The 14,897-nt window shown below is 43.2% G+C and overlaps 1 protein-coding gene across 2 annotated transcripts in view; it reads left to right on the forward strand.

Annotated features, from left to right (window-relative positions):
* Window positions 1-366: 366 nt before the first annotated feature.
* Window positions 367-14,897, forward strand: part of SCAP (SREBF chaperone) — a 91,291-nt gene continuing 76,760 nt past the window's right edge. For both annotated transcript variants that reach the window (XM_067470427.1, XM_067470426.1), the window contains exon 1: window positions 367-570. The gene's annotated coding sequence lies outside the window, so the exon portion shown is untranslated. The remainder of the gene's footprint in view (window positions 571-14,897) is intronic.

The raw sequence follows: 14,897 nt of genomic DNA on the forward strand, positions 1-14,897 counted from the left end.
CAAGGTTTGCCAAATCCTAGGAATAGAGGAAGGAAATTATTATTATTATTGATGATGAGGATGATGAAGAAAACCATAATATTTTGTCTTAAATCCTTGTAAATGAACGAAAAGCAAGCAATTTTGAGAAATACAAACAAACATTGTTATGTGTAGAGATAGGTTATATAGCTGGAGTTACTCCCATGACAGCTTTAAGGCTCTTCCTGGAGCATGCGCACAATCTTCGTCCCGGCGCTAGGACCAAGCGGAAGCTTTTGCAGCAGTTGGCATCAGCGAGCGGAGGGCGTGGCTTAGCAGAGCAGAAGAGAAAAAAAAAACACCCGGTGGCGCATGCGCGCAAAAGGTTGAAGTCTAGGGCAGGAGAAATGGCGGAAAGGGTTTGTTCCTCCCTTACTCGCGGGCTCTTTCTACGCATGCGCACGAAAAAGAGGCGGAGCGACGGAAGCCGGGAAGCGGCGAAGGAGGAGAACGAGGAGAAGGCGAAAGCGGGCGGCGTGTGAGGAGGCGCGGAGGGGAAGAAAGGAAGGAAGGAGGCGGTTGGAGAGCTGTTCCCCGTCTTTTTTTGAGGTGAGAAGGGGAAGGGAGAGAGGGAGGCTCCGTAGGCCGCGCCTGGGGCTGAGGGGAGCCGCACTACTCCCAATCAGGCTCCCTTTGGGCCTGTTTTGGGGACCCTTTGAGGGAGGCCTCGACCTGTTGAACTCCTCCTTCCTCAATGGCGATTAGGAACCAGCCTGGGAAGCCGTTTCAGTGTTGTAGTTACAATATTTGAATGGGTTTTAGGTGATCTTCGGTTTGATTGTAATGTTTACATAGAATCACAGAATCCTAGAGTTGGAAGAGACCTCCTGGGCCATCCAGTCCAACCCCATTCTGCCAAGAAACAGGAATATTGCATTCAAACCACCCCTGACAGATGGCCATCCAGCCCCTGTTTAAAAGCTTCCAAAGAAGGAGCCTCCACCACACTCTGGGGCAGAGAGTTCCACTGCTGAACGGCTCTCACAGCCAGGAAGTTCTTCCTCTTCCTCATGTTCAGATGGAATCTCCTCTCTTGTAGTTTGAAGCCATTGTTCCCTTGCGTCCTAGTCTCCAGGGAAGCAGAAAACAAGCTTGCTCCCTCCTCCCTGTGGCTTCCTTTCACATATTTATACATGGCTATCATATTTCCTCTCGGCCTTCTCTTCTTCAGGCTAAACATGCCCAGCTCCTTAAGCCGCTCCTCATAGGGCTTGTTCTCCAAACTCTTGATCATTTTAGTCGCCCTCCTCTGGACACATTCCAGCTTGTCAATCTCTCTCTTGAGTTGTGGTGCCCAGAATTGGACACAATATTCCAGGTGTGGTCTAACTAAAGCGGAATAGAGCCTGAGGAGCATGACTTTCCTAGATCTAGACACTAGGCTCCTCTTGATGCAGGACAAAATTCCATTGGGGTTTTTTTTTGCCGCCACATCACATTGTTGGCTCATGTTTAACTTGTTGTCCACGAGGACTCCGAGATCTTTTTCACACGTACTGCTCTCGAGCCAGGCCTCATCGTCCCTCATTCTGTCTCTTTGCATTTCGTTTTTTCTGCCTAAGTGGAGTATCTTGCATTTGTCCCTGTTGAACTTCATTTTTTTTTAGTTTTGGCCAATCATCTCTCTAATCTCTCAAGATTATTTTGAATCCTGCTCCTGTCCTCTGGAGTATTGGCTATCCCTCCCAATTTGGTGTCGTCTGCAAACTTGATGATCCTGCCTTCTAGCCCTTCATCTAAGTCATTAATAAAGATGTTGAACAGGACCGGGCCCAGGACAGAACCCTGCTGATGGCACTCCACTAGTCACTTCTTTCCAAGATGAAGAGGAAGCATTGGTGAGCACCCTCTGCGTTCGTCCATTTAACCAATTACTGATCCATCTCACCGTAGTTTTGCCTAGCCCACATTGGACTAGTTTGTTTGAGTTCAGAGGAGAGCAACTGCTTTGGGAGACGGTGGTCGGGCATCCGGACAACGTGGCCGGTCCAGCGGAGTTGATGGCGGAGGACCATCGCTTCAGTGCTGGTGGTCTTTGCTTCTTCCAGCATGCTGACGTTTGTCCGCTTGTCTTCCCAAGAGAATTGCAGGATTTTCCGGAGACAGCGCTGATGGAATCGTTCCAGGAGTTGCATGTGATGTCTGTAGACAGTCCACCTCTCACAGGTGTATAGCAGGGTTGGGAGGACAATAGCTTTATAAACCTTGGTCTCCCTACCGATGCCCCGGTCCTCAAACACTCTCTGCTTCATTGGGAAAAATGCTGCACTCGCAGAGCTCAGGCGGTGTTGTATTTCAGTGTCAATGTTGACTTTGGTGGAGAGGTGGTGGCCATGGGAGTGGAAATGATCAACATTTTGTAATGTTACACCAATAAGCTTTATCTCTGGCGTTGGAGAGGGATTGGCTGGTGACTGCTGGAAGAGCACTTTGGTTTTCTTGATGTTCAATGACAGGCCGAGCTTCTCCTATGCTCTGCGAAGGTGTTTAGAGTGGCTTGTAGATCTTCTTCTGAATGTGCACAGATGACGTTGTCATCAGCATACTGGAGTTGTATAACAGATGTTGTTGTAACCTTGGTTTTGGCTTTCAGTCTGCTGAGGTTAAAGAGCTTGCCATTTGTCCGATAGATGATTTCCACTCCGGTGGGAAGCTTCCCATCAACAAGGTGAAGTATCATAGTGATGAAGATGGAGAATAAAGTTGGGGCAATAACACATCCCTGTTTGATGCCTGATTCCACCTTAAATGGGTCACTTTGGGAGCCATTGCTGTCCAAGACTGTTGTCATCATGGAGGAGCCGCAGGATGTTCACATGCATGTCGTCTATAACCACAAGTCTACACCATTATCCTCCACCTCCTCCATTCAGTATTATCCACACACTTATCTAGTATGTCTTAGAGTTCATTCACTCTTTTGTTTTTGTTTTTTCCCTTCCCTCCCCCCCCCCCACCCCAAATACCACATTTCCATTAGAACTTTAACTCCATCCATGAGCTCAGCTTTTCCCATCACTGTACAATATTTACATTGGCTTCGCCTCTTTTTATCTATTCTGAATATATGAACCATTTCTCTTTAATTTTCCTCATTTTATCTTCCTTCATATCCTCACAGGTTACATTTGCAATAATTTCTGATTGGATCTGGTCAAACAAATATTTATTCCAATTAGCCATATTCGGTTTTTTTGCATCTTTCCAACCCCAAGCTATCACAGAATCATTGCTTTGAAGAAGCAAGAATCATTGCTTTGAAGAAATCTTGATATTTTGGATTGATTTTCTTGTTTCCTAATATTCCCATGAACATCAACTCCATATTTATTTGAAGTGGTATCTTAAATATTTTCTCCATTTTTTCTGTTATTTGTTCTCAAAATGTTTTTGCCTTTGGACATTCCCACCACATATGTGCATGCCAGAAGCATTTATGAGCCCCCTGGGGGGTTGAGAAAGGCGGGGTACAAATAAGTTTCCAACAGACCTCACAACCTCTGAGGATGTCTGCCATAGATGCAGGCGAAATGTCAGGAGAGAATGCTTCTGGAATACGGCCATACAACCCAGAAAAATCACAACAACCCAGTAATTCTGGCTATGAAAGCCTTCGACAATACCTTGGAGACAGTGTTATTCACAATATTTTTAATAATTTTGTGAACAGAACAAGGCTTGTGTACATTGAATCTCCAGAAAGGAAACGTGCCACTCTCTCAAACACCCAGGGGGACAATTTTGGATTTTGAAATTCTGATTAAAGGGATACTCTAATCTTCCCCCTTGGATATTGGAATATTTGGATATACATCATGAAATATTTTGGAAATAGAACCCTGGTTAATTTACATTAGTTAATTAGTTAATTTAAGTTTCATATGCACCTTATACACTTAGCCTGGAGACCTGGGTTTTGGTTGATTGAACAAACCTTGGAGCTGGCCCAACATTTCTATCTCTTCCTTATCTCTTTTGAAAGTTTAGGCCTGTGGGTGGCTGTGAATCTGTCAGGTTTCTCCCTCTCAGGCCCAAATTGCTGATAACATGCTCATTGTTTTCCCCCTTCTTCAAACATTTACACAGTGAATATCTACCTGTCAGGCAGGTTATACCAACTGGCCTAGTTTGGATGGAGGTGGCCATTCTGACTCTTGGACCTTTCTGTTTCCATGGCTGGTTAGTGGCTCTGTGTATTGTTATTTTCATTACCCTCACCAAACTGACAAATCAATAAATTGAGCATATCAAGGAAAGGAGACTGGCATAATTTGCTCCCGATTAAGCAGGGTTTCCACTTTGCATGTGGTTTGTTTAGGGCAGTGGTTCTCAACCTATAAGTCCCCAGATGTTTTGGCCTTCAACTCCAGAAATCTTAACACCTGGTAAACTGGGTGGGATTTCTGGGAGTTGCAGGCCAAAACACCTGGGGACCCACAGGTTGAGAACCACTGGTTAAGAACCACTCTTTGCCCCGGAGTGTGGTGGAGGCTCCTTCTTTGGAAGCTTTTAAGCAGAGGCTGGATGGCCATCTGTCAGGGGTGATTTGAATGCAATATTCCTGCTTCTTGGCAGGGGGTTGGACTGGATGGCCCATGAGGTCTCTTCCAACTCTTTGATTCTATGATTCTATGATTCTAAGGGAAGATTGCCTCTTGGGAGCCTTCTCCATCTACTTCCAGCCTGGAAACACATAGAATCAAAGAGCTGGAAGAGACCTCATGGGCCATCCAGTCCAACCCCCTATGAAGAAGCTGGAATATTGCATTCAAATCACCCCTGACAGATGGCCATCCAGCCTCTGTTTATTGTCCATTTGTCCATCTAAATGAGAACAAGGGCCTAAAAAGTAGGAACGGGTCTGAGATCAACCATCAACTTCCATGGCTGGATGTAGGGCTGAAACTGACAAGAGCTTTCCATAGAAACTTTATTTGAGTGTGATAAATTAGTTCTGTAATCTTGTCTGCAGTTGTTCTTAGTGGCAATTGTTGGATCTTATGAGTGTGGGATGGTGAAAGAATCTGGCGGGGACGAGACACAGGGCCTTCTCAGTGGTGGCCCTTGGCTGTGGAACGCCCTATCTGCAGAAATTAGATCGCCCCCCTCTCTGTTAGCATTTTGGAGGAAAGTGAAGACTTGGTTGTTCAAGCAGGCATTTGAATAGGCAGTGTAACAAATATAGGATATGTCCCTAATATGTCCCTAAATGCACTTTACTAGTGATCTAGGATTGTCTGCTCGCTCCATCCCTCTCCAAATACCTATCCTAGTTATATGTCACCTGGTCATGCCCAGCATTATTTTTAAATTTTTAATTACTACATTTGGCCCTGCCACAGGTTTTTAATGCATCATGGTGTTATTGTTAATGTTTACTGCTTTGTTTATGATTTTATTTATTGTCTGTATTGTTGTTGTTGTTTTTACTGATGTATTTGGGCTCGGCCTCTTGTAAGCTGCACCGAGTCCTTCGGGAGATGGTAGCGGGGTATAAATAAAGGTTTATTATTATTATTATTATTATTATTATTATTATTAATTGATTGTTATAATGCTATTGTTTTAATTGTTTTTAACTGTTTATGATGTTTTAAGCATTGAATTTTGCTATTGTGAACCGCTCTGAGTCGCCTGAGGGCTGAGAAGAGCGGTATACAAATATAGTAAATAAATAAATAAACAAAATCTGCAAAGTGGTTGGGAAATATATTGCCACTTGTGAGTAGTAGAAGGTCTAAAGTTGTAGAAGATTTCATTAACCATCCCTTTCATATAGAAATAAAATAATCGCCATTTTTGCAGGACTTTTAAATATTCAGAGGGCTTTGGAAACAATCGCAACCCTTAAAACAAATCCTGTAAACTTTGTTTATTAAAAGTATTTGTTATAAGTAGCCTACCTTGTCTCTAAGGTATTAGCACTCATATATCTGATGGTGAAATCATTTGAGAGAGTAGTTTGCCAGAGACCCATGGGAGCAAATAACCCAGGCAAGATTCAGCCCAGGGCCTTCCTGATTGATGGTTTGCCCTCTTCACATCTCTGCTAATGTGCAACTATGTGGAGATACTGTGTCTGTGAACAGGACTCAGGTTGCGTTGTGAAGCCAGTGGAAAATACACCTTGGCAGCACTCTTCACCTCCACTCTGAGTCACTGCAGATTTCACCATCACAGTTTCTTCCTGTGTATTTGTTCAAGCTCATTGTGCGTAAATGTGTGAGTCAGGGCTGGGGGCAACTGGGATTTCAGGCGTGTGGATGGCATTCAAAAAATGGTGCTGGTCAGGATGGCATGTCAAGCCCTGCTCAGATGCAAATAGATGAGATTTCCGACAATCTGTTTATTATACTTGTCTGTATGCCTTGATGCATAATCAGATTAAATCTTAATATGGATTTTAATATCGTATTTATATGTATTTGCAATGGTGTTTTTAATTGGTTTTTAAGTCACACTGGCCTTTTATTTGCAAGGAAAGACAAAACAGAAATTGAATATGCATGTGTAGGATCCAAACCTAACCAAAGTGGGTGGTGTCTGTGTCTGCTAGATTTATCTGATATCATAATTTGCTTATAAAATAACATGCAGATGTTTACCCTTGGAATCAACTTTGCATCATACTGCCTTGAGGATAGAAAGTATGATACCATTCTGATATATCCTGCATCTGGTAAATACATGAAATTTACAAAAGAGATATATTAATCTAAATTCTGTGCAATTATTTGTATGCAGAACATGATATTATGAAGTTGGAGAACCTCAAACTGTTAAAATATGAATGTTGCTAGCCTAGAACTCTGGAACTCACTCCCTAAAGACATCAGACAGGCCCCAACTCTGGCAGTCTTTAGGAGGAACTTGAAGACGTGGTCGTTCCAGTGTGCCTTCCCGGAATAATGATCCCATAGCACTTTGTCCTCCAAAGCACTTTACATTTCTTTAGGTCTGCTCGTATGCCCTTCCACAAGCACCACTATCAACTTTTCGTCCATGTCCCAGCATCACTTCCAATTTTAATTTTACATTTGGCCTTCCCACTGTTTTTAATTGTGTGCTGTCTTATTGATAATGTTGTATATCTTATTGTCTATGTTTTTTTTTTAATTTTTATTACTTGTATTGTTGTTTTACTTCTTGTATTGTTGTATTTGGGCCTCATGTAAACCGCACCAAGTACCTTCGGGAGATGGTAGCGGGGTACAAATAAAGTGTTGTTGTTATGGTTATTATTATTATTATTATTATTTCTTTAGCTCTTGTGTGCCTGTTACATCTCATTCCCTTGCAGAACATTAGCTTGTACCATGACAACACAGTTAGGCTACTAGTAAGGACTAATTCTAGGAAACATTAACTAATGATAGGTTGTTTGTTTTCAAATACAGGGAGTACTTTGTCAATATAGCACTCTTCTATTGCACGCCTGTAATTATCACATTTTAATCAGTGAGTTGATGCTCATTTAATAGAATCTTTACTCATGTATTTGTCAACTTGGCCTTTGCATAATTAACATATTTTTCTCCCTTATTATTACAATAAGTTTTAGAATCATTTTTAAGATTTAAAGCTTGAAATGTTGCGGACGTTTGGCAGCATAGAGTAGAATCATATGTTTATCTAACATATGACGTACCTCTAAATGACTTGTTGCTGTATAAATCCAAAAGTGAGATGTTTATAAGATGAAACTCATCTTATAAACACACATAAAATAGACATGAAGCCAGGATCTCCTCTGTCATTTGGAAGTTGAAAAGAAAAGATTCATTGGACATACTGTGGAACCACAAAAGGTGTGGAGGGGCATTGTGCAGGATGAATGGACGTTGTGTCAAATCTATAATGTGGTTGAATTCTTTAGATGGAAGTAGTCTTGGCTAGCATTCGACATGTGTTGCAAACGATGAATGAGCAGGGTAATTCTAGAAAAGACTGCAACAATCCAACAGTTGCAGTGGCTTTTGTAGTCATAAGACTTTTGAGGCTGGGAGTTTGCTGCTGGCCTTTGTCTGTGGTTGTTGAGGTCACATATTATGGGATGGTAATGTAGGGAGAACAATGAAAAATGTATTCTGGAAATAAACTTGAGTTGGAGAGACAAATGAAAGGCAGGCAAATACACAAATGTATTTATTTGGAGTTCACAAAGAGGGTTCATTTTGTTTCTGGCACCATGTTCAATGTCACAGTCTCCTCCGTTGTCTCATGAAGATCTATAGGAAATTGGATAATCTGTTTCTCCTGTGTGCTCTCAGATATCTTGTTGTTGTTCATTCGCTCAGTCGTTTCCGACTCTTCGTGACCTTATGCCAGAGCTCCCTGTTGGCTGTCACCACCCCCAGCTCCTTCAAGGTCAATCCAGTCGCTTCAAGGATGCCATCCATCCACCTTGCCCTTGTTCGGCCCCTCTTCCTTTTTCCTTCCATTTTCCCTAGCATCATTGTCTTCTCTAAGCTTTCCTTTCTTCTCCTGATGTGGCCAAAGGACTTCATCTACTATCCTTCCCTCCAAAGAGCAGTTGGGCAGATATCTAGACCCCGAAAATTTGGTATGAATACCAAGAGGATCCTGGGCATGTCCCATTTCCTCCCTGCATTGGTTGTTCCCTGCATTATCTGTTTTAACTGAGTGAGGTAGGCACAGGAAAAGAGGATCCTTTGGCTTGGAAGATGTAGTTCTGATGTCAAACACTAAATATTTTCTTGGGATGTGATGTGGTTATAGTAGGGAACAATAACAGTGCCGGCATTTAATATGTATTGTCACTTATTTCACTTAGGTGATCCCTCGTAGCCCGAGAATGATGGTTCTCCAAGTGTAGTGTCTTGGTAGTAGAGACGTAGGTGGCTGTGGAGCCCTATTCTCGATCCGCATGTTCTCTCACAGCGAGGACATTGGTTTCCAGGTGGAAGGTTGTCATGGTCAGGGTTGGCTTGACGCGCCTTCCTCTTGGCACGTTTTTCCCTTTTGCCCTCCATTCGTGCCTCTTTGAATTCTGCAGCACAACTGGTCACGCTGACCACCATTTAGAGTGCTCAAGGGCCAGGGCTTCCTAATTCTTGGTCTCTGCCAATTTTTAAGGTTGGCTTTAAGCCCATTTTTCAATCTCTATTCCTGTCCACCAACATTACCGTACTTTTCCTGTTCTTGCGTTCGGAGTAGAGTAACTTTTGGGAGACGGTGATCTGGCATTTGAACAACGTGAGCAGTCCAGTGGAGTTCATGGCATAGGAGCATTGCTTCAGTGCTGGTGGTCTTTGCTTCTTCCAGTACACTGACATTTCCTTGCCTGTCTTCCAAAGAGATTTGCAGGATTTTTCAGAGGCAACGCTGATGGAATTGTTCCAGGAGTTGAGTGTGATGTCTGTAAGACAGTCCATGTCTCGCAGGCGTATAGCAAGGTTGGGAGGACAATAGCTTTATAAGCAAGCATCTTGGTATCCCTATGGATGTCTCAGTCCTCAAAGACTCTCTGCTTCATTCAGAAGAATGCTGCACTCGCAGAGCTGAGGCCGTGTTGTATTTCAGTGTCAATGTTGTCTTTTGTGGAGAGGTGGCTGCCAAGGTAGCGGAAATGGTCAACATTTTTTAATGTTACACCATTAAGCTGTATTTCTGGCATTGAAGAGGGATTGGCTGGTGCTTGCTGGAAGAGCACTTTGGTTTTCTCGGTATTTAGTGAGAGGTTGAGCTTCTCATATGCTTCTGCAAATGCGTTTAGAGTGTCTTGTAGGTGTTCTTCTGAATGCGCACAGACTATGTTATCATCATATTGGAGTTCTATAGCAGTTGTTGTTGTGACCTTGGTTTTGGTTTTCAGTCTGCTTGCCATCTATCCAATAGATGACTTCCACTCCGGTGGGAAGCTTCCCATCAAAAAGGTGAAGTGTCAGAGCGATGAAGATGGAGAATAAAGTTGGGGCAATAACACATCCCTGTTTGACACCTGATTCCACCTTAAATGGGTCACTTTGGGAGCCATTGTTGTCCAAAACTGTTGCCATCATGTCATCATGGAGGAATCGCAGGATGTTCACAGATTTGTCAGGGCATCCTATTTTTTGGAGGATGGTGCAGAAAGCACTGCAATTCACTGTGTCGAATGCCTTGGCAAGGTCAATTAATGTCATGTACAGAGGTTGGTTTTATTTCCAGCCTTTTTTTGGAGCTGTCGTGCAGTGAAGATCATGTCCACTGTTCCTCTGGAGGGGCGAAAGCCGTTCTGGCATTTTGGGAGGGTGTCTTCTGAGACAGGTAGAAGGCGTATTACGTATTGTTTGTATTGTGAAACCCGACGCAGTATCCATGTGTCACATTGTAGTTCAAACAGCTCACATTTACTCTTTATTTAACTCTTCTTTCTATCTAATATCACATTCCTAGACGATCTTGAATATTAGTTACTTCCCTTCTGAGGTATCTATGTACATTCCTCCCGGAACAATTAATTCATACTCTGTTGCCAAAGTCTTGTTCTGGCCATGGCCTTCAGATAAGAGGTGTGTTTGTGTCCGGGTGCTTTGTGTGCTATTAGGAAAGATCTCTCCTCTACAGAATGTCAGAGTTTACCATTGTGGTAATAGAGTTGAGGCCAACAACCCCAAAATAAAATCCTAGCCTCAAAAGTTTGGCCTTGGGAAATGGAGCAGAGGATTCCCCCAAACTATGCGGAGAAGAAGAGTATCAGACTGGAGGCCAGGACTGCAATTCTGTGCATGGAAAAAGCCCCACCTTTCTAGGTGAACTTGTTGCTCTGAAGGAGAGGCCCGTGATGCAAGCCAATACAAACCTTGGCCTAGTTACCACATTGTTGTGTGCCTTCACATTGTTTCTGACTTATGGCAACACTATCATGAGGCGTGCTTGGCAACATTCATTCAGAGGGGTTTGTTTTTGCCCTCCTTTGAGACAGGGACACGGTGACTTCCCACGGTCTCCTGGGGGTTTCCATATCTGAACTTGGATTTGGATCCTAGTTTCCAGAGTGATTGCTTTTCATTTAACTTAGAGCCTTGGCTACCTGCACTGATCTTGTTCGTGTTGTGTTACCTATGAAAGGTATCTCAGTTATCGTAGTTCTGTTCCGAGCTTTGACCCTTGTTTGTTCAGGCATTTTTCTGCATAGTATGTCATGCTGTACAAACGGTTAGCCAACATTACTAGTTAAGCTTGAGAAGCTCAGAATAAATGTGCGCTTTCCATTGACAGTTCAGTGAAACAAATGTAAATAGAAAATAGAATTGTCGGTAAAATGTGAAGCCCGCATCTGCTGTGCTATCTTCAAGTTCTGTTTGGTTGAGCTACAGCTCTGGAAAATATGTTCGCTGTCTTTGCCGTGGCTGCTCTCTTTGATGGGTTCCTTGTGGTTCTGTTTTCTTACATTTTTGTCCTTTTATCAACAATACAGTGGAGATCTAATAAAGAGGCCCTCTTGTGAATTGCTCAAGATGGTGGTTTTTGGCTTTCTATATAGACCAAACATGGGCAAACTTTCTAACTTGGGACCGCATGGCGGGCCGTAATGGGTTGGATAGGCCAGGAGGAAGGGGGTTCTCCCCAAGTCCTTTTCCTCCCCTTCCTCTTCTCTTTCGGAAGCAGAAAGTGAAGGAAAGACAGGAAACATTTGGATTCCAAAAGGGTTACCCTTGGTCAGGATGAGATGGTGGACGGGAGAGAAGAAGTGTTTTCTGATGGTCTTTGGTGAGCCCCCCCCCCTCGGTTCCTGACCCCCAGGTTGAGAAATGCTGGTCTGGATAGAGAGTGTGGATTCCCCAATTTTGCAATTACATGTTGTTTTATTTATTTATTTATTTATTTCACAGTTTTCTATACCGAGCTTCTCATTGAGGGACTCAGCCCGGTTTCCAGCCATAAAAAACATATACACTCATTAAAATATCATATATCACAATTACAAAAACAACTTTAAAAACACTATATATAAAACTACAGTGGTCAGTCGTCGTATTAAGATGGGTCTACATCAACTTCCATCCAGGGTCCTATGGTGTTGTCTCATTCACAGCCACATCTTCACCCGTTTCCTAAATGTTAGGATGGATGGGGCGGTTCTGGCCTCCAGAGGGAGAGAGTTCCAGAGTCGCGGGGCCACCACCGAGAAGGCCCTGTCCCTCGTCCCCACCAGGCGCGCTTGCGAGGCCGGTGGGACCGAGAGCAGGGCCTCTCCAGATGATCTTAATAATCTTGATGGTTCGTAGGGGAGAAAACGTTCGGAGAGGTAAACAGGGCCGGAGTCGTTTTAGAGGGTTTTAATATGTGTTAATACAGAAAGCAATACACAGGCCTTCCACCAATAAGTATAATTACAGTTACAGCTAGTTGTAATCATTCTGGTTTCTCTTGGAGGGATGAGGATATCCGATATCTTCTGATCAATATGCTACCTCCAGAATCAGAAGCAATGCATGTGTGTCTGAATATTGATTACTGAAGAGTAGCAGTAGCAGAGAACTATTGTCTTCGGAAACTCTATGGGAAAAGGCATGTTTGATTAGAAGAGCCTTTGTTGTGCTCTTTTGTGCCTCTATTTTATGTTCATTTTGCCTCAAAACAAAGCAGTGCCTGTGCCATGTTATGTAAATGTATAAACATGGTTCAGGAAATAGATTCATGCTCTTCCAGCTGACCCTTGCAGATACTCTGCTATGTTTATATCAAGGAGGCCTTCATGCGAAGGAGCCGCATGAATAGGAGCATTCCTGCTTCAAGCTGTTTCCATGCATAGGGAGATTAGGGACCAGGGGTTGAGGTCCTTCTTCTATCTCACCTTTCGATCGAACCTACTTCCCATCACTTCCTAATTTCATTTCAAGAGGGATTGCAGAGGGTACCTGGGGGTATTATGGAGTCTTGAGGTGCTTGTATAGGTGAGGTGGTGGGTATTTGGGTGCTTTCACACATTTGAAAGACGTTCTGTGTGGTTTGGGGACAAAATTTCCTGAAAATCAGACTATTTTTTAAATTGTTGGTGCTTTTAAGCTTCAGCATCTAGAAAAGCATAACTGATGAGAGCTGTTATTGCAGGGTCAGCTTGGTGGTGAATGGGAGTCCTGACTGACAGGCGTCACAGAAAGAGAGTTCTCCCTGCTGACTAGCATTTCTTCCACTTCCATTCACATATATAGTGCATCTGGACTGAAAGGCAGGAAGAACTGGATTTCCATTTGGAAGCCTCGAAAGCATCCTTTGCGAAGGCTATATAGTATATTCAAAAGATGTGGTTTGGAAGCTCAAGTGAATGTTTATTAGTAGTCTTGGTATCGGTGCTGTTCATACACTAGTAGGACGGATGAAACCATTCAAATTGTCATGAGAATGTTAGCCTGGCAGTGTATACATTTGTCTTAATACTTAGACACGTATCACATTATACAGCTATATTTCACTTGAACTACCATACCAAGATTCTGTGGGATTCTGGGCTTTGTAGTTCCTTGAGGCGCAAGAGCTCTCTGGCTGGGAATTCTAAATGACCTTTTCCAAACTGAAAATCCCAGGATCCTATGGTTTGTTGCCATGGCAATTAAGGTGAAATATGGTGCTTTAACAGTATAGTGGAATAAGTAGTTTGTAATAGATAGGGAACTATTTCTGTTCATTGTGGAACTGTGCTGTCCTTTGGATCAACCGTTTACAGCAGGCATGGGCAAAGCCAAGTCCAGGGGCCGTATGCGGCCCCTTGGGCTCTTTTCTCAGACCCTCCTCTCTCTCACCATCCTATTCTTCCTTCCTTCTCTCTTTCCTTCCTCCTTCACCCCTCTCTCTTTCTCCTTCCTTCCATCCTTCCCTTCCTCCCTTTCATGTTTCCTTCTCTTTTTGCTTCCTCCTTCCCTTTCTCCCTTTCGTCCTTCCTTCCTTCTCTCTTTCCTTCCTCCTTTCCTTCCTTTCTTCCATCACCGGGCCGCCAGTCCTCTTAGCAGGGAGAGCTAGCATGAGGCCCCCAAGTTAGAAAGTTTGCCCAGGCCTGGTTTAAAGTGTATATGTCCTAAGCCTTTTTTTCCCTTTTCCCCCTTCATCCTTTCCATTTATTCTGTACTTCATTTTCACTGCTGCTGTCCTATTACGAAGATATCTGATTTTTTTCACCTACTTGTATGTTTATTGTTGACATTTAGAACCGAGCATGTAATTTGTGGCATCGGTTGCATCAGCAGCCATAACAGAGATAAGGTGAATTCCCTAGTTCACTTCAGGAAAGTTTCTGACTTGATAAACAAGGGGAAGCTCAACTGGTTCAGATGCGGAGTGCTTGACCATTTGCCTTTGTCCATTGCATTTACTGTTATGACAAAACCGGATTTCTGTTTACATTCCTCTTGGTGATTTCTATCTGCTCTTCTTACCAGTCTTGCAGAACTGAAAGTTATGATTTCATTGTTTTGTACAGTGGGAGCCTCATATTGAATCTCACTTGGTTAATGATAAAATATTGTATGGCATAGGCATGGGCAAACTTGGGCCCTCCAGGTGTTTTGGACTTCAACTCCCACCATTCCTAACAGCCTCAGGCCCCTTCCTTTCCCCCCTCAGCCGCTTAAGCGGCTGAGGGGGGAAAGGAAAGGGCCTGAGGCTGTTAGGAATGGTGGGAGTTGAAGTCCAAAACACTTGGAGGGCCCAAGTTTGCTCATGCTTGGTATAGCAGCTCCGAATCAGCCAACTTATAAAGGCAGTAGGCTGGTTGATATAAGGTAGACCATTCTATTCCAATACATCGCAGTTTTATATCTGACCTGAATAAAATTTTAGAATGACGTACTGTATCTATATAAATAAAAATGTAATGTTCGTTTGTGGGATTAACATAACTCAAAAACCACTGGACGAATTGGCACCAAATTTGG

Source organism: Anolis sagrei, chromosome 6 (assembly GCF_037176765.1).
Source record: "Anolis sagrei isolate rAnoSag1 chromosome 6, rAnoSag1.mat, whole genome shotgun sequence".
Classification (NCBI taxonomy): Eukaryota; Metazoa; Chordata; class Lepidosauria; order Squamata; family Dactyloidae; genus Anolis; species Anolis sagrei.